The sequence below is a fragment of the Caloenas nicobarica genome, chromosome 1 (genome assembly GCF_036013445.1).
Source record: "Caloenas nicobarica isolate bCalNic1 chromosome 1, bCalNic1.hap1, whole genome shotgun sequence".
NCBI lineage: Eukaryota > Metazoa > Chordata > Aves > Columbiformes > Columbidae > Caloenas > Caloenas nicobarica.
Window position 1 is genome coordinate 190,803,904 of NC_088245.1, and position 24,049 is coordinate 190,827,952.

Sequence of the window (24,049 nt, forward strand, 5' to 3'; positions counted from 1 at the left end):
CAAAATATACCAGACAGAGGGCAGCCCCAAATTGTCCTCTGATTCTCCATCGTCTATGCAGGAATTTCACTTATCTAAAGTTACAGTCTGGATTTAGGGGCATCCAAGTAAAGGGAGCAGTTGAAAAACAGAAGTCTGGGGCAATGCCAGAGGCTCCCAACAAACCCAGGAGAATTTTAACATTCCCCTGCTGCTCCCAGGAATAATCAAACCTTATTTAAACTGTCTAGGGATTATTTTTTTCTCCTTCAGTTCCCACTAAGCCTTAGCAAGTATAGTGAGATTCCAGTGGGATCTTTAGGAAAGTAAAGTACTATTTGTGACACAGGCAACCAAGCAGCATCTGGTGGCAGAGGTTGGAGAGACACATGGAGTACTCACAGGATGTTGCAACACGGTCCTCTTTACTCAGATGCCTGTTTGCACTTTGGCCATGGGGTAACATAGGAGAGATATGGGGACAGAGAGACTGCTGCAGGTACTGACCTCCTCAGCTGACCACTGACCCAGCAACCTCCTCCTAAATCACCGCCTGTGACTGGTATTTCAGGCAGGGCTGAAGCCCCTCCCGGGCCCCGTGTTTTGGCTGCAGAGACCCCACCTCTCTGGCAATGGTGCAAATTGGATTCCCAGGTACCTCTAAAGCTCTCATCCCGAGGCTGCAACCATGCAACTGTTTGCGCACGCACCTACCCGCACGTCCAGATGCCCTCATATAAATCAATGAAGTTACCCAAAACAGTGAATTATATATTAGTATGCTTGACAAAAGAGAATGCAAAAGTTTGCAACATCGGCAATTCAATAAAACGCTAGTCTTCCAAACAAATATGGTAAATAAAAGGAAGCAAGCATGAAGTTTAGAGTTGGTCAGCTCAAATACAAACTTGCCTCAAACTCTCCTTGATATGTCTTTATTTTCATCCAGGTATTGGCCTTCTTTAAAGAAAATAGAAGTAAACTTCCATCTCTTGTCTTTTATAAACAAAATCTACAAACTCCCCAGGAAAGAGCAGCAAAATCAGAGGGGTTGGAGGAACTGATTAATGAGGAAAAAAATACATAGAGCTTGGTGAAGTGGTGGCTCACAGGCAATGTGATAAGTCTACAAATATTTGCAGGCTGTAAATACCGAGGACAGGAATTTAGTATGACACAGTCAGGCATAATAAGGACTAAAAGGAGAGGAAAAATAAATATATGCTGGGACTTGAGGAAAAAGACTTGCCAGTGAGACATGATAGACCTGGGAATTAATAGATGGCACACATGTCCTGCAGGGAGCCGTGCCGTATTGGTAAGTAAATAAGGCTGAGGGAGATGACAGGACTGTTCATCTTGAACTGCCATAGTAAGGTGACTTGTTAAATCTCAGCCATTAACGCATATATGCTCAGCTTTCAAGAAGTGGCTTGGCTGTGTGTTTAGCACAGGCTGGAAGGCTGAGGTTCGCAGGCCTGATGCGAATTTGGGCCAGCTGTGCCACCCCCTCCGCAGCCATGGCTGGTACCCACATGCAGGATGCTGAGGCAGGTCACAGGTGTGCCAGTGCAAATCGCAGTTCCACCTGTGACTGGTGGCTGGGTATGGGGCTGGATGGGGCAGAACTGTCTCTTTTGGAGGCTTCGTCTTGCATGGGACCAAAAAAGGGACAAATGAAACTCTAATAGATCCTTTTAAAGCTTGTGGGAAGCCAGTGAGAATGATGGGGTAACAGAGCTGACAGTCTGTGAACAGGTTTCTGCCCTGGCCACACGGGTGAGGTTTCTGCTTGGGTTTATTTTAGAATCATAGAATCATAGAGTCATTTCAGTTGGAAGAGACCCTCAGGATCCTCAAGTCAAACCATAACCTAACCTAACACTGGCACTAAACCATGTCCTTAAGAACCTCGTCTAAACGCCTTTCAAATACCTCCAGGGATGGTGACTCCACCACTTCCCTGGGAAGCCTGTTAAGTGCTTCACAACCCTTTCTGTGAAGAATTTTTTCTTAATATCCAATCTAAACCTCCCCTGGTGCAACTAGAGGCCATTTCCTCTTGTCCTATCACTTGCTACTTGGGAGAAGAGACCAACACCCTCCATGCTACACCCTCCTGTCAGGTAGTTGCAGACAGCGATAAGGTCCCTCCTCAGCCTCCTCTTCTCCAGGTTAAACAGCCCCAGCTCCCTCAGCCATTCCACATAAGACTTTTGCTCCAGCAAGGTCTCAAATTCAGTGGAAATACCCATTTTATGAGGCTCAACATTTTTTTCCTCCACCTCGCCCTCCGAAGTGCTGCTGGATGGTGCATCTTCTTCAGCAGCAAAAGTGGGTGAAGCTTTGTCCTGCCAAGCTGCAGGGCACAGCCCCAGGGAGAGCCGGGCAGAATGACCCAGCTCCAAGCTCCTGCCCACCCCCAGACACGGGATCAGGATCGGGATCCGGCAGGAAAACCTCCGGCCAGCCTCATCCTGGCCACTCCCAGCTCGGGAGCCTCTGAACAAAATGTTCTCAGCTGGGAACTGGGAACAAATTTGCTCCTTGTTGCAGATCTGAAAAAGACCTTACACAGCCCAAAGACAGTCCCTCATGCTCCTCCCCGCCCCACCGGCGGCTGATAAAAGAAATTACTTCCACTACGGCTCTTGGCTCTTACTAACAGAGAGTTATTTCCTGCTCCGGGCGTACTGGCCTCGGCCTCTGGAAATGGGAAATTCCACCCTGAAACCGGCGGGAACTCATTTCACTGACCGAAGTCCGTCCCATCCCAGTGTCTTTCTGTGAGAATTTTTCCTCTGAGAAACCGGTGGGTTCTGGGGGTGGAAAAAGGAGCTTTGTCGAAGTTTTTAACCAGCCTGATTATATCTGCCATAGGAAAAGCATTGTAAAATGAGCCTCTAGTGACTTACTAATCTACTAAGCTAGAATTCAGAAGCAAAATTAATTGAATTAAACCAGGAAGTTCTTCACAGACTGGAGCTAGCATTTTTTGTTACAGACAGTCTGCTCTAGCCCGCACTCTGTCTGCAAAAGTAAGGCTATTTTATCAACTAAAGCCACTACTCTGCATTAACAAACCAGCACTGAGGTTGTGAGAGGTGTGAGACGGCAAGGCCTTTAGGTCTCGTACTTCAGCTGGAAAAGGTACGGCTTTTGCACTGGTGTGTTTACTGGTTTCCTCTCCCAGCATGTTGTGACTTGTGAGTACGCTTCCAGGACTGAAAACAAAACTACAGATGTTAGTTCATCACACTCACCTATGTACGGCCTGACTTTTGACTTTGTGCCTGCATTACTGCTGCACTTTCAACCCGCGTTAATGTGCACGCGTTTTTCTCAGCCCCGGTTCTGTGCGAGGGCTGAGCGGGCAGCGGGCTGGGCAGCTGTGGGTGCGTGTCTCTAACTACAGTTTCTAAGCAGTTTGACAGGGCTAAAGAGATGCAAGAAGAAAATGACTTACCTGACTGACGGGCTCGGAGCAAACCTGTGCGCAGGGGGCTTGGGCAGAGGAGGAGCAGGGAGCCTTGCAGGCAGCCGGCTGTGCGGCCAGGAGAGAGGGTGAGTTTTTGGGAAAAAGGGCAAAAAACCCAGGTAAAGCTGAGACCAGAGCGCTGCCAGCTCTCCTGCTACAAGGGGCTGGCAATGCCCAGGACCTTTCCACAGGCATGGTTTTGCTGGGATGAGGTTTGGAATAAAAAGCCATAAACAGGGCTAGAATAGCAACTAGGAGAAAAAGTGAAGAAGCATTTAATACAATAGTAAATTAGATGATTTTTATTAAAAGAGGAAAGAATAAAGCCAAAAGGAGCAAGGCACAGTTCTCAGGTTCTGGTGTTGCACTGAAGTGGTCTGCAAAAGGCTCTGCCAAGGTCGTGCTCGCCCCCGTTTCGCCCCCCACAGCTGGGCTGGGGGCCGGGCAGTCCTGGCTGGGGTACCTCCAGCGCCGGGTTCCACTGACACCCGGGTCCCACACAGCATCTGCTGCCCCGGACGGGCAGCAGGCAAGCAGCTTTCCACATGTGCTGCAGGGTCTGCGATTGGTGTGCTCCGCAGAAGGGGCTGGTCCTTCAAGTCAGCTCCTCTGCCTGTGACAGATGATATTTTTATGCAAGAAAACAAAACCAGGATATCTGATGGACTGCATTATCTTGGAGCTACAGCTGCGAAGGAAGAAGTTTTATGCTTAGACTTCAAAACTGTGAGTGGAATTTAAACATCAGTTTTAAACACCTACTTTTTTATTATTTTTTTTATTATTTTTGTGTGTGTATGCAACTTTGCATGAAGTATATATAACTGCATAATAACTTTTCATTATCGAGCAAGCTGCTGCAAATTCTTCTAAGATGAAATAATTATTGCTTTGGAAAACTTCATGAAGTGTTAGCTGCATTTCTGTTGGACTAACAAATGTGTACTGAGGAGGAGGAGGATGCTCTTTTCAGTGAATGCAATTAGTCTATCTGGAAATGGTTTCAAATTATCTTTTCCAGGACTTGTGCTGAGGGAGAATCTCCTGGGAGTTATCAGCAAATGTCAGGCTGGTCTGTGCGTCTTTGTCATGGGCATCATTTGATGTTTGCTTGTGTATGGAGAGGCATTAGGTTAAAACCTGCTGTTACCATTATGTGGCACTGTGCTCGCTAGATGAAAAATCTGTTGGTACCAGGTGTTATCAAGCTGGCCAATTAATGATGATTGCAGGAAATTAGTTTAAGATAATGTTGTCCACTATGATGCAGATTTGTAGAAATAATTTTAACAGATACATAGCACTTATTAGTGCACAGGAGGATCATTCTTGTAGCTGAAGCATTAATAACCTGCTCTTTCTTGAATGTGTTTGAATAGGAATAGTGAGATGGTTTTCTTTGGGAGAGCTCCAGGGGCTGATACCCAGTTCAGGAGTCCAAACCTGAGCAGGCAGTTTGTGACTCCAGGCTTGTGATATTTTCACTTTCCTTTGGGAACCATCCAGGATGGCCTAGGATGAGCTCTGTCATCCTGGGATGTTATTTTATAAACGATCTTAAACAAAAAGATGTATATTGGAACTTCTCTTGATTCACTTAGATGTTAGTAAAAGCTGAGATACTGCTTTAAAAAAACAAAAAAAATTCAAATCCTGTCTGGATTGTTCCACGTCTCACTCTAGCTACGCAAATCAATCCAACATCCTTCCCAATTTAACATATATTTTCCTTAGAAAGCAAGAAACTTCATGCTTCTGCACCTTGGCGAGTGCATTGCATCATTTTATACTTTTATATTCTGGTGGACTCAGGTGAAATCTGAAGATGAAATGAAAAGAAAGATTAATGGCGTGTTATTGCTAACTAGATATGGCAGAAATCCCATCCCAAATCCCTTACACCACTCATTCTCCATCTGGGCACCTCCAGATCACGCGGCAACACAAACAGCATCCAGACGAGGTATGGGCATACAAGTGCATTTCTGGCTGAATTATTCAGAGCACATACCATGGGATGTACACCAACTTCATACAACTAGTGAGGAGACAGTTCAGTCCATTGCCTGATACAAAGTACATGTCAATATTTCTTTAACAAATTAACTGCTAGTGTAAATCTATACCATTTTGGTACTCTACATGATTGGTTACAGTGTTTTTGTTACAGCGTTGGGATCTCTGAAGTCAGATTTACAGCATCATCAAGCCACGGCCTGAATGAATCTGAACTTATTGGAAATAATACAGTGATGATAAATTTCCCTTACTTTCATTCCTTTGTTCTGTCTTTTGTTGGTTGCTACAGCTACTGTCCACTAGAGCAAAACCAGAGGTTTGTCCAGTAGAGCAAAACATAACATTTTTCACAAAGCTGAATTTGTCACTGACAGAAAAATGCTGCCACAGAGAAAATCATGAAACTCAAAATATTCGAGCCAGAGAGGCCTTCTTAACTGATGTGGAGGAAATCATAAATGGACGATGTCTTAACCCAAACTGCCAATAAATGTACAATAAATTAGTGTTCTGTGCAGTATTTTTATTTCAATAATGCTAAAATCAAACTTGTATCAATGAATTTTCTTTCAATTTTCTCAAACAGCAAATGAGGGTAAAAAAAATAAAGACATGAGCACATACAGCAATGCTTTTCAGTGGCCTGTCTTTTAGATGCTGATAAAGTCCTTAAACTAAAGGGCCTCTGTAATCCTTGTATAATGTAAAATAATGTAAAATGCCCCTTCATGTGACATCCTGAGGTTCTCTTCCAACCAAAATGATTTTATGATTCTACAACATAATCTGGTTCTTCTTGTTGCCTTAATTTGGCAGTCCTTTCTCTATTAGGTATTGCTACCTCGACAGAATGGGCCAGATTCTCAGCTAGGCAAGCGTGAATAAAGAATAACTTAATTGAAGTCAATGACATGACTCTGGATTTGTTCCGGTGTGACCAGAGTTGGAACGTGGCTCCATACGTGCGGCTGGCATCCCTGCCAGGCTGGGCGAGGCGTTAAGCAGAGAGCTGCTGCACTTGGCCATGTCGCTAGCAGAAGGATGGCTGTGGTCCTGCCGGCTTCCAGTTGTGCTCTCACCTGCAGCTTCTTCCAAAACAAAAGATTAAATGGCACAATCTCACTTCTATTCCACCAGCTTCAGTTATGTCTTCTCAAATTACGCATGGTTTTGCAGAAAGGTGCTAAATCCAACTACTTACCATCATAACTTGTGTAACCCTTTGACATACACCTCAAGCAATAAAGCACGTGTGACTCCTGTTCAGAAATATTTTAGGTTTTCCTTGATAACTTTGCTGTTGTTCTTTGCTGGCAATGTTAGTTTAGGAAGTTTGGCTTCTTGCTGTGGAAGTGCTGCTATCAGTTATACTCTGGGACCTCCTGGAAGGTGCTTCCCTGTTCCTAGAGAAAGTTCTGTTTCCGCCTCTGTTTTGTGATGATAACCACGCTGTTCCCATGGCCACCTACCCAGCAAAATAACTCCCAGGTCTTTGTCATCAAGAGACTAATAGGATTATTTTGTACTGTAGGTGGGGCTTCCTTACAGCTGCTTTGATTTCCCTGTTCTGCATGCTAGGATAGTCCAGAGCTGCCGCCCTAAAGAGAAGAGAGGTTTTGTGTCGCTATCTGCAGACTCTGTCCTATCTCCTGAAATCCATCCCAAAGGCATTAAGTTGACTATGTTTCAGATGGAAGCGCAAGCTCCTACTGCTATTCCTGGTCAGAAATAGGTGGTTTATAGCTCTTTTGCTGCAGCTAAAGAGCTGAATTCTGTTATATATTTTTACCAATAGCAATTCATCACGGCTAACTGGAAATGCCAAAGCTACAAGAGGATCTTAAGGGGAGGACTAGCATAGGGTCAGGGGTGAGGCTGGTTTCCTGGTTACTCTGAATGGGAAACAAAAACGTAGTATGTTCAGATTTTAAGGAGTTCATTACAAGTGCTACCTGCTGTGTGGATTTCCAGGGACACTCAAGTCTCTAAACATTCAGTATCACCAAGAAAAAACCACCATTGAAGCCAACAGGCAGAGGGGTGCCTGTTCTCCTCTGGTGCTTCACAAGTTCCTAGAATGAAGTGTGTTCATATCTGCTACTGAAGTGGGGATTAGATGAAGCTAAGGCTCAGCTGAACTGCAGCTAAAATAGTTCCTTTTGAAGTACTTTTTATCATTACTCAGATACTTTTGTGCTATGTGGGTATGTTCTCAACAATAGCACTCCAGTAGTCCAAAATAACTTACAAAATTCTGCCTGTGACACAAAATATGCATATGATGTATGCAACCTAATTACAAAAGTTTTATAAAGATTTAGAATGTTTTATCAAAACTTTAAAGTTTTATAAAATCTTACCTTTTATAAATATTTATCATTTTGTTGCATCTGCTGCTGCTGACAAGAATATATCACAGGCTGTTGTTTTGGAATAAGTAGCTCCAGTAGGAAAGCAGAAAAATCTGCCTGATATTTTTTATTTTTTAAATGAATATTCTGCTTCCACATATGCATTTGTGAGATGGGGATATTTGTCGTGCAGTTAGTCAATAAGGGTTATGAAAGGGATTGAGCAGAAGAAGAGGAGCAGTGGTTTAGCATGTACAAAAGAGTCCACATATTTAAGGAGATTTGTGGGCATAAGAGATAACACCTTGGCTGCAACACTGCTAATATCACTGTTTTTTCAGGCCTGAGAAATATCACCACCCTATAATCTCACAAAATCTTTGTGAAACTGGGGCCTTTGAGTCACCTAAGAGAAGCTGTCCAGAAGCAATGTGTGAAAGGAAGGGAGTTACAGAGCAGGGGAAAGCACTGTAAAAACAGACTCGTGCTAATACTATGCAAATGCTTCTTGAAGCTGAAAATGAGAAAGCACAAAAGCTGGCAAGAGGAAAGATGAGCGTATGAGTAAGAGTCATGTACCTCTGATGTTGTTTTTACCCACTGTGTTTCATGCCTTAGGGAGAGTGAATAATATTCTGTTTTGAAGACAAATTAAGTTACCTTAATTAATGCATAATACATTGTTTTGAAGACAAATTAAATTACCTTCATTAAATTGCTGGTTGTGGGTTGTCAGAAAAAAAAGGTGTATCCATGTGCCAAAGGCAGGAGCATCATTTGGGTTCACACAGTTGTAAGGAGGATGTGTGGGGCAGGAGAGACATGCATTGCTGCGCAACCCAGACCACGAGCTCTCCAGCTCTGTCCAGAATAATTAGAGGGATCCCAAATGCAGTTGATCCCCAAAACTTTACAACCACAGCTAGATTTTTCAACATTTAAAACCCAGCCACTTTGTTATGTGCTGAAATTACAGCAGTGTGAATGGCGTCTCTGGCTATGACCAAAAAAACCCCCACCTTTTCCAACAGTTTACAGAACCAGCAGCTGCTATGGTGTAATGTATCCCTGTCCCTCTATGAATAAAGGGCTAAGAGCCCTTTCCTTGTGGTAACACACATGGAGGAATTAAGTGTATTATAAACAGGGGGCATCTAAAGACCTAAATTGTGAGTAAGCAAGTGGGGACTGACTCAAACATTCAGAGTTTGGCCAAAGAACAAAAAGTCTGAAAAACATTTTGGATATTGTATGTCATTGTCTCAAGCCGAAACTTTAAAAATTCCAATCTAGATCTTTATACCTTGATATATATCTTTATACCTTTATATCTTTATACCTACCTTCATGTCTTCATACCTATCTTTATTAACGAGCAGAATTTAGGCCCACTTAATTAAAACACTGACTCTTGGAAACAAATGTGCAAGGTAGGATTCTAGCCTTGATGTTAACCAAGAAAATGCATCTCAAAAGAAAATCTAGGCAACTGAAATGGAAAATAATTAAAGACAACATAAACATTCATGACTTTTAACCGCTTTATGAAGTTTTTAATGGGTGGCTTGAGCAGTGTCCAGTTTGGGGTCGATCAGTGTGGCAAATCCACTAGACCGAATGGGAGCAGAAATAACATATAATTAAGGTGCCCTCAAACACTTTGTAAACTCTTCAGAGAGCTCCCTGCTGTGTAATTTCTGCCTTGGAAGCGTTCTGCACCAAAGCACAGCAACAGCAACCGCATGCAGCTCAGGCTGGGAAGGAAAGATAAGGCTAGTCTGCCCCTTGTTGTATCAAGAAAGCAATATCAGGAAGGAGGATTGTGACTATATTTTGCTGGAATTTGGTGGAGGTCAAAATTTAAAACATTGCAAAATGCCATGAGAGCTGTGATGACAATATAGGATTGGGATATCAGTATCAGCATAGTCTGACGTGCCTGAACACAAGCATCAGTGTTGAGGATGCCTACGCTGTTTGTATTTCATCATTTTAATTGCAATAATATCTAGAGGTTAAGTTCCATGGCAGTCCACCTACATGGTGTGTTTGCACTCCACAGGTTCTTCTTGACTCAAAAAGGTACACGTGACCTCGGCTTCAAGGTGCTTTAAGCACCCCTGCCTGGCTGCAGGGCAGAGGGAGGTTATAACCCTGCTCACTCTGGTGCTAAATCTGAGGCCTCGCGTGGACGTTCTGTTTTCCACAATATCCCCCAAGGGAAGGGAAAATTTTCCTCTCTCGGTGGGGAATATGCGGGTGTGAATCCCTGCAGGCTGGGGAGTGACAGAACTGCGTCCTGCCATGTCTGCAAGTGCCCTCACCCCCGGGAGCATTGCACAGGCTGCAGCCAGCACAGCCGCTGCTCCCCCCACACCACCCCTGGGTTTAGTGAGATCGCTCCAAAGGGATGCTGCAGCACTCGTCCTGAAGCAGCTTCTCAGTCTTGGTGGAAAAGCAGCGCATTGTCCCTCGGGCACTGTTGTGCTCAGTCGCTCCATCGCCCCTCCGAGGAGCTCAGGCACCAAACTTCAACACCTTAAATTATGCTGGTACAATCAGGAGCTGCGAAGCCTCAGGTGGGCATCCAAGTCAGGTGTGGTAAAACTCACCCAGAATTTCCAAGCAAGTAAGTAAAAATAACATTCCTCCTCACGTTTTTGGCTCTTGCTGTCTCTATCCCAATACGGATTAAACAAACATACCGATGTTAGCAGAAGGGGATGCCAAAGGGTAGGATTTTTTATACAGATTATTTGCACTCACAACTCACGTGTAGTAAGGAGCAGTGACTTCAGATGCTGCCAGTTTGACTGCCCAGTAGCGAAGCACAGAGGAGCATGCCCCTTCCAGGTCCTCAGTTTAACTTTCTGCAACACTAAAATGAGCAGGCTGTGATATATCTGCTCTTCATTGGGGTACAAAGACCTTGGGATGTATGCGCTGTCCCTTTTAAAATTTTGAAGTCAACTTCCATTTACTTTTTCCCCAAAACCTTAAAGTGCCAAATACTTATTAGAAACATCTCCATGGAATTGAGTTGCTGCTCCATTCCCTTTGCAAATGTAAATTAACTAATCTTGCAGGAGTAATTGACAGAAAAGTAATTTCCCTTTATCATGACAAACAGTATTGCAGTATGAGAGTAATGACTACAATTTAAGCAGCTATGAATTGTGCATTATGAAGCTCCAGGCCTGAATATTGCTCACAATGAAATTTAAATTGCATTTTTTCTGCATCTAGCTGTTTATAAATAACACTGCAGTTACAACCACAGTAGTCATCTTTGTCAGCGATTTCTTATTGTCACTGACAGTAGAAATAAAAGATCTAGCTAGCTGATGGTCAGTGCAGTAAATAGAGGTTAAAATACTCTTTATTACACTCCAACTTCACTGGAAACAGAAGCAAACCAAAATCCTAGATCCAACCACGGAATGAAGTGTAAGAGCCTCGAAAACCTAAGCAAACATTTAGCAGCTAGGATCTTTTTTGACAGCTGGTAATTAAAAAAATTTTTTTTTAAAAATCACAACCCAAAAACCCCCACCAACTGACCAAAAAACAACAAACAAACAAAACCTGGATAATACAAGGCTCCTTAAATCTGTCGTATAAATTCAGATTTTGTTACAAATTTCTCACTTGGACCTAACTCTCATCCTACCTGGCAACCGTATTTAGATGCAAAAGAATGAGTAGTGTAATATGCATTGCAGTAGCCCTCAAAACCTCCTGGATCCTGCACACTCAAGTGCTTGCACAGGTGTGCCATAAGCTCTGCAGGTGTTGGTTATTTGGAATGCACTCAGTGCTTACACCCATGGTGCAACAAGCCCCTCTGACTGTGCAGGGATCCCACGTGCGGGCTGCTGAAATCCTTTATTTGCAGTTAGCTTGTGAGACTCATCTTTCCCTGAATAAAGGACAACTAAGCGACAGCCCTGCTCGTGGTTTTGGTATGACTATTTTTGCAGCGTGATTGAGTACACCAGCAGTCCTCTCTGACCCATGGCATCATCTTCCTGGAAGGCTGGAGCTCAGTGCCTGGTACCCATTCCTTACTTGTGTTTTATGTAAATCTGTGAGTCCGTTTCCTGATGACATCAGCACAGGTTAATCTGCCCATGCAGCCGCACTCACAGCCATCTCCACTCTGTGTTTTATGGGTGGGGTGAGCATGGGCCATCCTTTACCTCACGGAGAGTGATGCTGGACCTGCAGGTGGTGGAGGCAGCTACATCTGCAGGGGGAACCTGCTGGTCTCCATCACTCCTCCTCCGGCCCCTGTGCCATACCCATATACCCAGAAACCCTCTGCTTCTTGGAAGTATTTTGTCTAAGAAATGCAGTGCTACTCAAAATGAAGGAGAAGAATGCAATAACATGCTTTCTTTGTATATATTTTAAATATCTTTAATTGCTCTACAGTTGAACCATTGCCCTCTAATTTCTCAGTTTTTACAATAGGAATGAGTCCTCAAGAGAGGGTTTCAAAAAGGAAGAAGAGTGTGTTAGGGCAGGGGATGGGGTTGGTAAAGCAGACATAGGAGATGACATCAAGAAATGCAAAGCAAAGCAGACATGGGCATTGCTGTTTGATGTGTGTTGGCTCGACTAAATGGAACTGAGTATCTATTACATTTTTATAAACCAGGCAAAAATAATCACAGGTAGAGATAAAATAGCTTCAGCGTAAATATAAGCTCTGCTGCATGTTCCTCTCTGTTAATGGGATAATTAACTGATGTAAAGAACTTCATTTTTCTGCAGTCTGTGAATTAGCTAACATAGCTGTTTATGCAAGATATAGAAAAATATTCTGGTTTACTAATGGCCTTCATAGGGAAGATGTAAAGTATCTAACAGATCAGCAGAAAAAAAGGACAGGCTGAAATAACAAAAAGGAACGAAATTAATAATTTTGTGCATGCAGGACTCTCTGTAGTTTTTCTTTACAAGCATCCCTAACACTGTTTTCTGTTTCTTTGACCTCTTCTTACCACTCTGCAACTTTAGAGAGATGCAGATATCACAACTGTCCAATGTCTGTGAAGGAGCAAAGGAAATAAACAACCTAAAGATGCAGATCCCTGTGCTGCCGAAGAAGCATAAGAACATGATTAATTGAAGAAATAGTTTCATGTGACAGCTACTGAGAACTTACCTTGAAAAAAGAAATATTCAATCTGAAAACATACTCCTTGAAACTGGTTGTAATTGAAAGCCACTACAATAGAACAAATTGGAAACCTTTTAATAGCGGCTAAAATAGTTTCTCTTTAACAGAGACCGACATATTTGCTTCAGTCTAAGAATAAATATTTTGAGTCAAAAGGTTTTTTTATAGAACTCTATAATTACCTTTGCAATATGGCTGGTATCCATCTATTTAGTAAATATTCTGGCTTCATTAGCCATTTAATCATCCAAAATACTCTATTACCAAATGCTCAGGGAGAACAATGTCTCTGTCAGATACTGCAAGTGTTAGGTTGTGTATTTAATAACCTGTTATATTTCAGACCTTGTAGAAATCAGTCACTGAAACTTTTCTTCTTTTAATCAATCCCTGGATTACAGATATGGCCAAAATAAATCTTTCTTTGAAGCTATAATAGCTTCACAGAGTTTTCATCCTCACCTAAGATTTAGATTACCCCAAAGTCTCTATTAGCAATCTGTGTTCCTCGAAAATGTTTACAAATTTGTGATTTTAAGGGCACGTCCTTGCACGTGTGGTGGCTGATGAGGACTCTGCCCCAGCCTCAGCAGGAGCAGCACTGCGGAACCCCTGGTGCTGGCCCTCTGAGCGAGCTGCACCTGTGCGTGATCTGGCCAGCAGTCATATCTCATCACAAACCTCCAAACTGCCAAGAAAATAATGGAAATAAGGCCACGCCTGTCAGTGGGGATGCAGCTCTGAGGTAAATGGCAATGATTGATTCCCAGTCCGTCTCCTCCTTTCTCCATGAGGTTGCCTGCTGGAAGCAGCCTCAGGCAATGTGGCTGTGACCTGGGAGAATATTAGTCTTCATGTTCTGGTCAGCTCCATGTCTTTCTCCAGGACACACTATGGGCGCAGAACTGCAATGGGAAAGTCTCCGGAAGTTTGGCAGGGCTTAGGGAGCACGCAAAAATGTTAGATACCATGTGCCTGATCCTCCTGGTAGAGCTGCATCCATAAGTAAATCCCAAATCTCTTCTTTTCTGCACGCGAGGTGTCCCTGGCCAAGTTAGTCAAGGAGGCTGGCCTTTCCTAACTATGTTATTTGGCTAACAGCTCTAGGGCTGAGTCAATGTCAACAGCTTGTAGAGCTGAGAGAGCCAAGAAAAGCCTCCTGAGGAGCCCAAGCATCGTGGGCTGGCGCAGTAAAGAGAGAGAAACATTGGGATTCAGAAGAGGGAGGGTAACTAATGCTGGTCTTCATTTAAATTAGTGAATTACAAAGTGGAGGAATGAAATAATCTAGTATCTGGTTTGTTCCTTTGCCACTGCCATTCTCTCCCTTACATTCCTTTGCCATGAGTTCAGCCCATATCATCTCCTCCCATTGTTGATCCCAGATTAAGTGAGCTGAAAGGCACTGAGTATGGGGAAAAATGCTGCTTTTCACAGATAGCAAACCAAGACCGCTTAGAGGGTTTCCCAAGCGTTAGGACTCTAGGGACAAGAGATTTGCTTACAGCTGGTCAGTTCTGCAGCTGCCTGGAGGTGGGAAAACAAAACAGTGTTTTTATTTTTACGTGGTTAATGAGAGATCAGGGTGGGTCTCTACAGCTGGAAAGACAAAGGGCAAATGGAGGTCAAGGCTATTACACTGATTCAACAGATGTCTCCTAGCCTTCCTGGAGAGGATGGTAATGAGACCAAATAGTCCCCAGCCCTGCCCATAGTGAAGACTTCCTAAGTTAGGAGAATTTTCTTCCTGGTGCAGTGACCGCATGGACAGTCAAACGGCTTCACAGCCCTACCTTGATCCAATCTAACCTGCTGTGAGGGTTGGGAAGATGAGATGACAACAAAAAACAACAGGTAGAAAAAGCAGAAAGAAGAAACAGAAGAAAAAAGAAGAAGAAAAAGAAGAAGAACAGAAAAAGAAGAAGAAGAAACAGAAGTCCATGTTCACCTAATCAGTGTCAGATGAGTATAAACTGCAGAGCACCACTACAGAAGTAGTTCAAGGAGAGATTTTGAAGATGAGTTTGCTATGTTAACTATGTTAAAAAATTAAAGTTAACTACACTTAAAGCTTTAACTGTATTTAAACTATGTTTAAAGTTTACTAGGTTAATTTTACGTGTGAGTGAAATGAAAGCAAGAGAGGCAGATAGACTGGAAGTCGAATCTGCTGCTGTCAGCTGGGCAAAGTGATGAGTAGTCAGTCTCCTAAGCTGTAAGATTTGATAGAAAAGGCGAGCTCAAAGGGGAAGACCTTACAGGGAGGGCCACAAGTCTGTATCTGTGGAGAGGATGGGAGAGGATGACAAGTTGATCTTCTGAAATCAAGATGCAGAGAGCTTTGTTTTGTGTGGGTTTAATCAAGGTAGTTCAGATGGTGTCTGAATATTGCAGTGAGGATGGGATGCTGGCCTAACATTACTGGGATCTGGCCTTCCTAGAGCAAGATACAACCATAGTCAGCCTAGAAACAGGACCCTTTTGGTGATGCCTTGTGGAGAGAGGACCCTTTTGGTGATGCTTCGTGGGCTGTTGCATTGTCACAATAGCGGTAAAATGAAGGACAAGAATGTCCAAGCAACATTTTAGTGGCATTGCATCTAATGTCAAATATGTAAGTAGTCTACTTACATCATACTGAAGGGCCATCCAAATTATTTGAATTACTTTCTCTAGGGAGACTGATGTGACTTCTGCCTTCAGGTACTGTCCAGCTTTCCCAAGTCTGCTTCCTGCACATTCTCAAAACTTCTGTTTTCTATCCAGCCTAGCAGTTGCTTTAACATTTTGTCTCCTTTTCTTCCTCTGCATCTTTTTCTATGCTGGCCATTCTCGGTGCTTAATGCATGTGTTATCACCCTGACTATGGCATATTCACTGAATTCAGATTCTTTAAAGCATTTAACTACTGGGTAGCTCTCCAGGGAAGACTGCCTCTTGCACTGTTGTCTGTTTCATTTATCCCAAAGCACATCCTTGCCCAGGTTCAAGCACATATGTTTCACTTCTCCTTTATTTGATGTCACTTCCCAACCCTTTTCACTTTTCTCCTTCCCGCTCCATTACTTTATTTCGCTGTGTTTATCTGGTTTATGCTGTCACCTCTGCCAAAGCTATTTGGACCTATTCTCATCCTAGTTATGGACATTTACTCCACAATGATGGAGTAAGAGGAGTTATTCTGGTATTGCTGATACACCAGGACCTGAATCTGGGACCAATTTCTTTCTTTCAATAGCATGCATGACTTTTGCAGTATAACTGGATAATAGCCTGCTTTCATTTAGAGTACTCAATATCAAATTAAAAATTTTTAGAAGATGAATTCTGAAAAAAACCCTTCTTATTGTAATTGTCGTTGTAAAAACTATGTTGTCTGGCAAACAGGAGTAGTTAAAGCAGCTTACAGTCATAACTGGGAATAAGATGGCATTCCCTGTTGTGTAAGCCATCAAACCAACGTGACAGGCTAGTCTTTGGTGGCGTACATCAGGGAAGATTTAAAGACTAAATTTCTTTTGAAAAAGTTAAAAATATTTTGAAACTTCTAATCTCAGAAATAAGGAGGAGACTTGCCATTGTTACCTGGAAGATATGAAACTACAGAGAGGAACAGTGTAAATCCTTAAGCTCTTCAAGAACAATATATTTTTCCATTAAATACAGCTTGAACCTTCCCTAGTGCTTCTTTTTCCATCTGATATTCAGATCACCAAACTGCATTTTCTCAAAGCATCACACTTTGGCTGAAGACAGAGCGTGGCTTCTTGCCAGATAAAATGATTTAAAGGTATTCGTATGCTTACTTGACTTGCTTTGAATGGACATAACTGCTGGGGTATGTACCGTCAGCTCCTTACATTCCTGCAGCAAACTCTTTCCTGTTATGCTCCGGGTGTCCCAAACTCCTTGCCTCTACAGGTTAGGGGACACTGAAAAAATGTGCAACCCTAGAGTGTGATGACAGCTTTCGCCAAGCATATTGTTGATCTGAGCAACGATGGGTCCATCGGGGAATTTAGCCGTGTGCCCGGAGGCTGGCCGGGAATACCTGCTGGGGAAGCAGTTCCCTGGCCAGCGATGCCTTGTGCGTGTCTGAGCTGCCTCACGCAGGAGGGAGAGTCTCCAGAGCTGCCGAAATCCCCTGCATGAGATACTCACGCAGCTTTCTTCCATGGGACAGAGGGGAAAAACAGATACAAAGAAAGGTCTGTAGGCCTCCGCAAAAGGACAAAGAAATGCTTTTACTGAAGCTTGGTTGCCTGCTTGGTGCAGTCAGTGCGGCTCGGGGGACAGGCCAGCACAGAAGCCGCGGATGGGAAACACCTGCCAACCATACGTGCACGTTTTCTTACAGGCTACACCCTGGTGACCGCTGTCGCCTTCTGCTGTGATATGTGGCTCAATCCTTACCCTGGCCACATCGCTGCTGTCAGGAAGTGGCATCAGTAAAGGAAATCAGCTGTGAACTGACACAGGTATAACACTGACAGATATTTAAAAGATTTCAAAGCCATTCAGCATCTCCTCTTTTCTGTGTGGATTCACTTCTTCTGGCTCTTCATGGTCTCCCTGACCTTGCCCTGTGTCTGTGAGCTGCTGGCGCTTCAGCCATGAGTTATGACAGAAGTTATGCATCTGTGCAGTCCTGTTTTATTATGATGATTTATCATTTGTATTACAGTCATGCCTAGAGGCCTCAAGCAACATCAGGGCCTGGTTGTGCTAGTCACTGTATAAACATGTATTAGGAGCCGGTCCCGCTCTGAAAAGATCACAAACAAAAGGTGGGAGGAGGAAGAGAAACCCAGAGATGCACTCCCAAAATAAACCCAAGGGCAAGTGCCAGGGCAGGGAGCAGCAGCGCTGGCATCCCTGGGCTCCTGCCGGCCCGTGTCCACACCAGGCTCTGCTGCCTGCTGCTCCTTCATGTCCTCCTCAACGGAGGGTGTGCAGGAGATGGCACGTTCTCGCTCCACCATGCCTCTGCCTGTGGCCTGAAGTCGGGCACAATGTGCCAGAAGGGACATCCCTGCCTCCTCCCCACGGGTGCTGCACATTGCACTGGTGCCCACGCAGATCACTGCTTCTGCCGCGCTTTCAGAATTATTTTCTTTCCATTGATTTTCACCACTGTTGCTACCAGCAGAGTTGTTGGGTATTGCCTCCAAACTGAGATCAGACAGCTTCATACCTTTTCAGAGCGAAATAAAACAGGTAACTTGAAACAATTGCTATGTTACATACAGATGCAAGGTATCTTTGGTGCATCAGGAAGACAGACAATGTACTAAACTGAAAGCAGAGATATACTATGGGAGAGCTGAATCCTACCTCCACTTAAGGGGCTTGGATCTCACTTCTGGCTGTGCCTAAACATTACCTTTGCTTTGCCTTTGCAGTAGTTAGGGGATCATTGGAGGTCAATGTTTTTCCTCCTTTTGCAATTGTTACTGTGCTTAGCATTGTGACCAGGGCTGTTCTCTGAGTATAAAAATGCAGTTTCCATAGCTTAACTTGAAAGCTGGATGTGTGGACTAGCATCAGTCCTGTGTCAGTATGAATTATACATTGAGCATTGCTTTGAAAACATTGTGAGTTACCTATGCAGGAAAGAAAAATGAGATGCAGAGTTGGGCCAACGATTTGCAAAGTGGAAAAAGGCAGACTGCACTTATGAAAATACTTGTTTATGCCCTTTAGAAAGAGAAATAAAAATACCAAGAGAGCTGCTCTGCCTGTCGCTGCTGATAGGCGTACTAGGACAGCAGTCAAGGGTAGGCAGACACGTTGAGGTGATATTAGTGTGACTCTCCAATGCTGTCTGGCCCCCAAGGCCTGCTAGAAAAAGCAGATGCTGCTCCCAAAGAACCTGGAAAGTGTGGGCTACATCTAAGGGCAATGGAAACGTTGGCCGACAAATCCCCTGTCAGAGCCACACAGGGGGCAACCTGCCCTTCAGTGAGCTGCTGTAATGAGGAACTTGCCAGAGAATGGCATGACTTTTAACTCCAGGCAAAGATTCAGGCTTCATCTTGCAGTATCTGAGCTGTCTCTTGGTGCTTTCATGATGGAAAGTGCTTTACTCCAGCTAAGGTAAATATATCTTCCATTAGCTTAATATTAACATTGCAACTGTGGCAGGTGGGGCTGGGTAGACGTTTTCTATCTACTCAATCTTCAGTGTAGTTCAAGAGCACAACAAAGAGCTGAATCACAAATACATCCAGGAGAAGTTGCAAAACATAGGAATTCCTCTTTTCCACTTGGAGCCAGGGAGTGTCCAGACTTCTCAGCCTCACCTGCATATTTCCCAGATGTGCTCCACCAGTCGCTGTGTGCATTTGTCTGACTCTTCTCTCTTCATAACACAGTTCAGCCAATGCTCTTTATATCTGCATGATACTGTCACCATATAATGCCACGAGGAGTGAAGATTCTCCCCACAAGTGTTTGAAAGATTTTGTACACTTAATTCTTTTACATGGATGCAAATAATGTCACAGTAAGGAATCTCTGCATCAAGTCCATCCTCAAGGCAAAGCGTTCCACCAGCGCCTGGTTCCTCATCCCCAGTAGGACCTTGCTGCTGCTCGATTCAGAATTTTCCATTATTTCCCCATTGCCATCCACAAACTCATGAGTGTGAAATTTTCTGCCATTGCCTGAGTAAAGTAGTGTTTGTTGTTTTCCTCAGCTTCTTGAAAGAGGGCTGGCTCCTGAACTGACATTTATTACCAGCACAACCTTTTCTGATAAGGAAAAAACAGTCAGTGAGTGTTTTCCACATTGTGTTGTCTACTTAACATCTCCATCCTTCTTTATTTCTTTCTTTCTTTATTCCTTCTGTAAAATGGACACGAGGGGTAGCACTGGCCTTCTTCACAGTCAGTCAAACCACCACCCAGTGCCTCAGCACAAATGTCACTTGTGTTACATACTGCTTTACACTGATGGAGAGGCATGCTCAGCCCAAAATGAAACATCAAACAAGTCTGTTCTCTCCAGACATTTTTATGCCTTGTCTATGTGAGCCAGCTATTGACAATCCTAGAACTTTGGGCAGGTTTTCCTTTCCCTTTGTTGTCAGAGGTATGAGGGTGACCTAAGCTTCTTCAAGTGCGAGAGGCACTTATATGGCACCAGGCTTTGCTACTTCCATGTCTCAGGGAGAAAATCCATTTCTGGTGTGGCACGTGGTCTGTAAAACAGCTTAGCAGTAGGTCCCTTCGGGAAACCTGGCAGAGCTGAGCTGCCCGTGGGGCTCAGCTTTGCCACCTGAAGATCAGACACCCAGTCTGCCATGAAACCTTCCTCCTGGTCAGGTCAGGGGCTGGCCCTTTTTTTGAAAACACACTGTAAATACAACGCCAGCAGCAGCATGAAGAGGTCTGGGGATCAAATCAGCATCATCAGCTTTGGTGGAGACATACCCATAAAGAGCTTGGCTGCTGCAGTTCTCATGGGCTGTTAGCATTTACCAAACAACCTGATGCTGCAGCATCAGCCAGCGACGTCTCGCAGACTGGATCACAAATGTGTTCCTTGACTGCAGCAGCACTGTTTGTAGGAATAAATATTACACCTGTGAGGTGGAAATCTGTTATTAAAGCCATAAAGATAACAACATTGCTCCTAGGTGGGCAAATTTAGTGCAGAGTATATTACCGTTAAATGGCAAAATTACAGTTGTAACGATATGGAGATGTAAATGTAATTGTGTATAACATTGTGTAATCATTAAAATCCATATAAATTTTGCACACTCAAATTAAACACAGGCGACTACTGCTTGACACCTGAAACATTAGCATAATATTCATGCCATATGGTTGGCATTTTCTGTTTCTTATATCTGTCACTCTGCATTCTTGTCAGCTGCTCATGTGAACTTGCCAGATAATATCTGCACCATTGCCAAAAATGTCTAACAGCTGGTGTGGTACTGTTTAAACACTCCATAATGTTTCAAACTTTAGTGCTCCCATCTATTCATTAGAAAGCTGTTTCTTGGAGCAGATGTTTAGCTTTGTTTTTAAATTAACTTCAGTCTGCTTTTGTGTCAGTGGTGTGTTTTTATGCTCCATCATGCTGCTGCCTTCTGTGAGATAAACGAGCTCAACAGAATCCTGGCTCTTACAGCCTTAAAACACATAAACTGGCATGTTAAAAATGTACTCTGCTGTCTGCTTCGCTAACTGACATGGGCTTGGGGGCTGGTTTTGAGCTGCAGACTCATAGAGACGAGTTCAGACCAGCTGGGCCAATGATACCTTAAATTTTCCTGTGTCCATGTGATCCTCCTTGCAGCATGGAGTGGTGCATCTGCTTGATGCCTTTGATGCCACTGGCCACCGGAGCTCCTCTGTGATTCAGAAATTGGCGCAGAGGGACCTAAATGCCCAAATGTGTCCCCTGAGGGTCCCAAACTGTAATGTGGGCTTAAGACATGAGCACTGCATGGGCATGGTTTAGAGCTCTGTCCCCGCCATGCTGGGGAGAGGGCAGCAGGGTCCATACTGGCACCCAGGCTTGGAGCTGGAGAGCAGCCCGGAGCCCTAAACCCCACTTAGTCTTGCAGGGTTGGAGGCCACTGGTGGAGGACTGGGAGCAGGAGACACATTTCTGTCTCTGTAAATACCCTTTAAAGCAATGCTAATAACTAAACTGGGAATTCTCTAACGTCTTCTATATGGAAATCAGTGTGAACTCTGAATGTACTGAAATCCATGTAGCTGGGTGATTTACATATTAAGATTCATTATGAGCCAGGCACATGAACACTGATGAATGAAACAAACATCCAGTTTCTTAAACAATTGCATTTTATGGATAGTATATGCAGTTCCTTTGGAGCTCTGAGTTCAAAAGGTGATTTATGCCCTTGGAAAAGAGGACTCTCTGCTTCTTCATTTTGCTCATCTTTTCCTAGAGACGAGATATCTTACCTTTTGCTCCTTCAGGTTCACTTCCAAATGAAGTCACAACCCAGTCAAAACACTGGGTTGAATTTTGAGTCCTCACACATTGTGATGGAGGGCATTTACTGAGAGACTGCTAAGACATTCTTCCATCCCCAGTTGGCTTTGCAGGGACAAAAAAGAGGAGAGTGCTGAAGAGAGGAGACCTCTGCCCCTCCAAAAGTGGGCACTTTGATCCTGCTAAGCTGCTTTACCTCATGTAGACAATGACCTAACAGATGTCCTTTTTACACAGAGGCATTTTAATTCATGCTGCCTTTTGGCACAGGACACACTTTCTGAACCAGGACTCCTCTGTTTTGGCTGCCATACCGGTGCACAACAAGAAGGCAACGACTGCCTGAAAAGCTTCCCATCTAACATGAGGCAAGAAACGAAGGTATGGACAGGCAAAGAGAGCAAATAAATATATGGGTTCATGCTACAGGCAATGGCCTTAGCATGCCATCACCAACAGGAGGCTATACTCTCACTTTTGCCATGGGGGATGCATAAACTTTGGATATTCAGATGATGGTTCGTGCCTCTCATTTTCCTCTCCCCTGCATATGCAGACCTACTCAGATGGAAGATGTGTAGGCAGAAGAGTCATGGGCTGCATATATCAGAAAACTGATTTGCACAGTTTTTATTCTTTGCAGACATTCCTGCCCCTGTACTGCATCCCTGGAAATTATCCATCTTGGATAATGGATGGAATTAGATTAGAAACAAGACAAGACGCAATTACTCACTGAGGACGAATTGGATAAAGTGGTAAAATGGGGCCTGCAGCTGGGCCTGTCAGCATCTGGTTTGTGTGTGTGCAGAGGAGTCACAGAGGATTTTATCCCTGGCATTAGCTGTAATAGGATAAACATTTTCTGTTTATTGTAATATAGACTTTTACCTATATTAAAAATCATTACTGAGGCATCATCTATCACATAATGGCTGATATCACTTATTCCAGCAGGTGCTATCCACGTGAAGTCCCTTAAGTTGAAAAAAAAAAAAAAAGTGTTTAAAATAGAAATAAGCTTTATCTTTGATGAGGAATAAAGAAACTACCTTAGGCCAGAGAACTGCACCAGGGTGTTCATAATGCCTCTTCAGTGTCATAAGATCCAGGGCAGGAACAAATGCCAGCTCACTCATTTCTCAGTCCAGGCTCAGCTCTTTTGCTAAGGATGACCTTAAAGCTTTCCCTCACCATGAGGGTTTGCAAGTTCATTCCCAAAGTACACGAGAAAGTGGGACAAGCTTGATTCGTTGAGGTGTTTGGCACATTTTTCTGTTTCTTTAGGCATTTGGACATTGTTGAAAGTCAGGTTATCAGGCTAGTTTAAGGCCAGGTAGGAGGTATGACAGAGCTGAGAATGCAAGCGCTGTTGGAAGGCGTATTGCCCTGCTTTTCCGCTCACACATGTTTATTTGTGAATGTGCTCATTGACACAGCGAGGTTTTGAATTCCACAGTTAAGGAGGGAAAGGGAGAAACTTCTGCTAATGAATGTTCATGCTTGATTATTTTTTTAATGTGTAGAATCCTTGGAATATTTTGATGTAAATATTTCATTTTACACTCTAATTGAGACCAAAGAGTCAGCACAATGCTACACCTCTGAAACTGCAGATGTTGGTTATCAAACTATGATGTTCTGCTGCAAAAAGATGAATAAAGAGAGTGACATAAGTAGACATTCCTGGAGGCAAAACATGTAGTACAGTGCAGCTCGTTACTTATTAATGTAGCACACATACATGTGATTGTAATCCATCATTTTTACCACCACCTGTCGCAGGATTATAGCCAACTATAGGGTCCTACAGATACCTGTAATCCTAGAGAGTAAGTTCCTTTCAGCCCAGGCCATCGCAAATCTGTCATTTGTGGTGCTCCATTTGTGTTCTTTAGTTTATGAATGTGAATTATTTGATGGAAATTGTTTCAGTGCAAAGGTAACCAGGCAATGCTTTTGATTGAGTGCCAGCCAGAAGGTCAGGAAATCAGTTTTGCACTTCTTGCTGTTGATAGGTTTAGCTATGGGGCTTTTTTTTTAATGTCTCTTTTATAT

General features: G+C 43.6%; 1 protein-coding gene across 2 annotated transcripts in view; it reads left to right on the forward strand.

Annotated features, from left to right (window-relative positions):
• The first annotated feature begins 2,710 nt into the window (after positions 1 to 2,710).
• Positions 2,711 to 24,049, forward strand: part of STARD13 (StAR related lipid transfer domain containing 13) — a 307,752-nt gene continuing 286,413 nt past the window's right edge. Inside the window, exons 1-2 of one of the 2 annotated variants that reach the window (XM_065628737.1) lie at positions 2,717 to 2,791; positions 4,014 to 4,183. The gene's annotated coding sequence lies outside the window, so the exon portion shown is untranslated. Of the gene's footprint in view, positions 2,792 to 4,013; positions 4,184 to 24,049 lie in introns of both variants that reach the window. The other variant, XM_065628745.1, reaches the window with a different exon arrangement.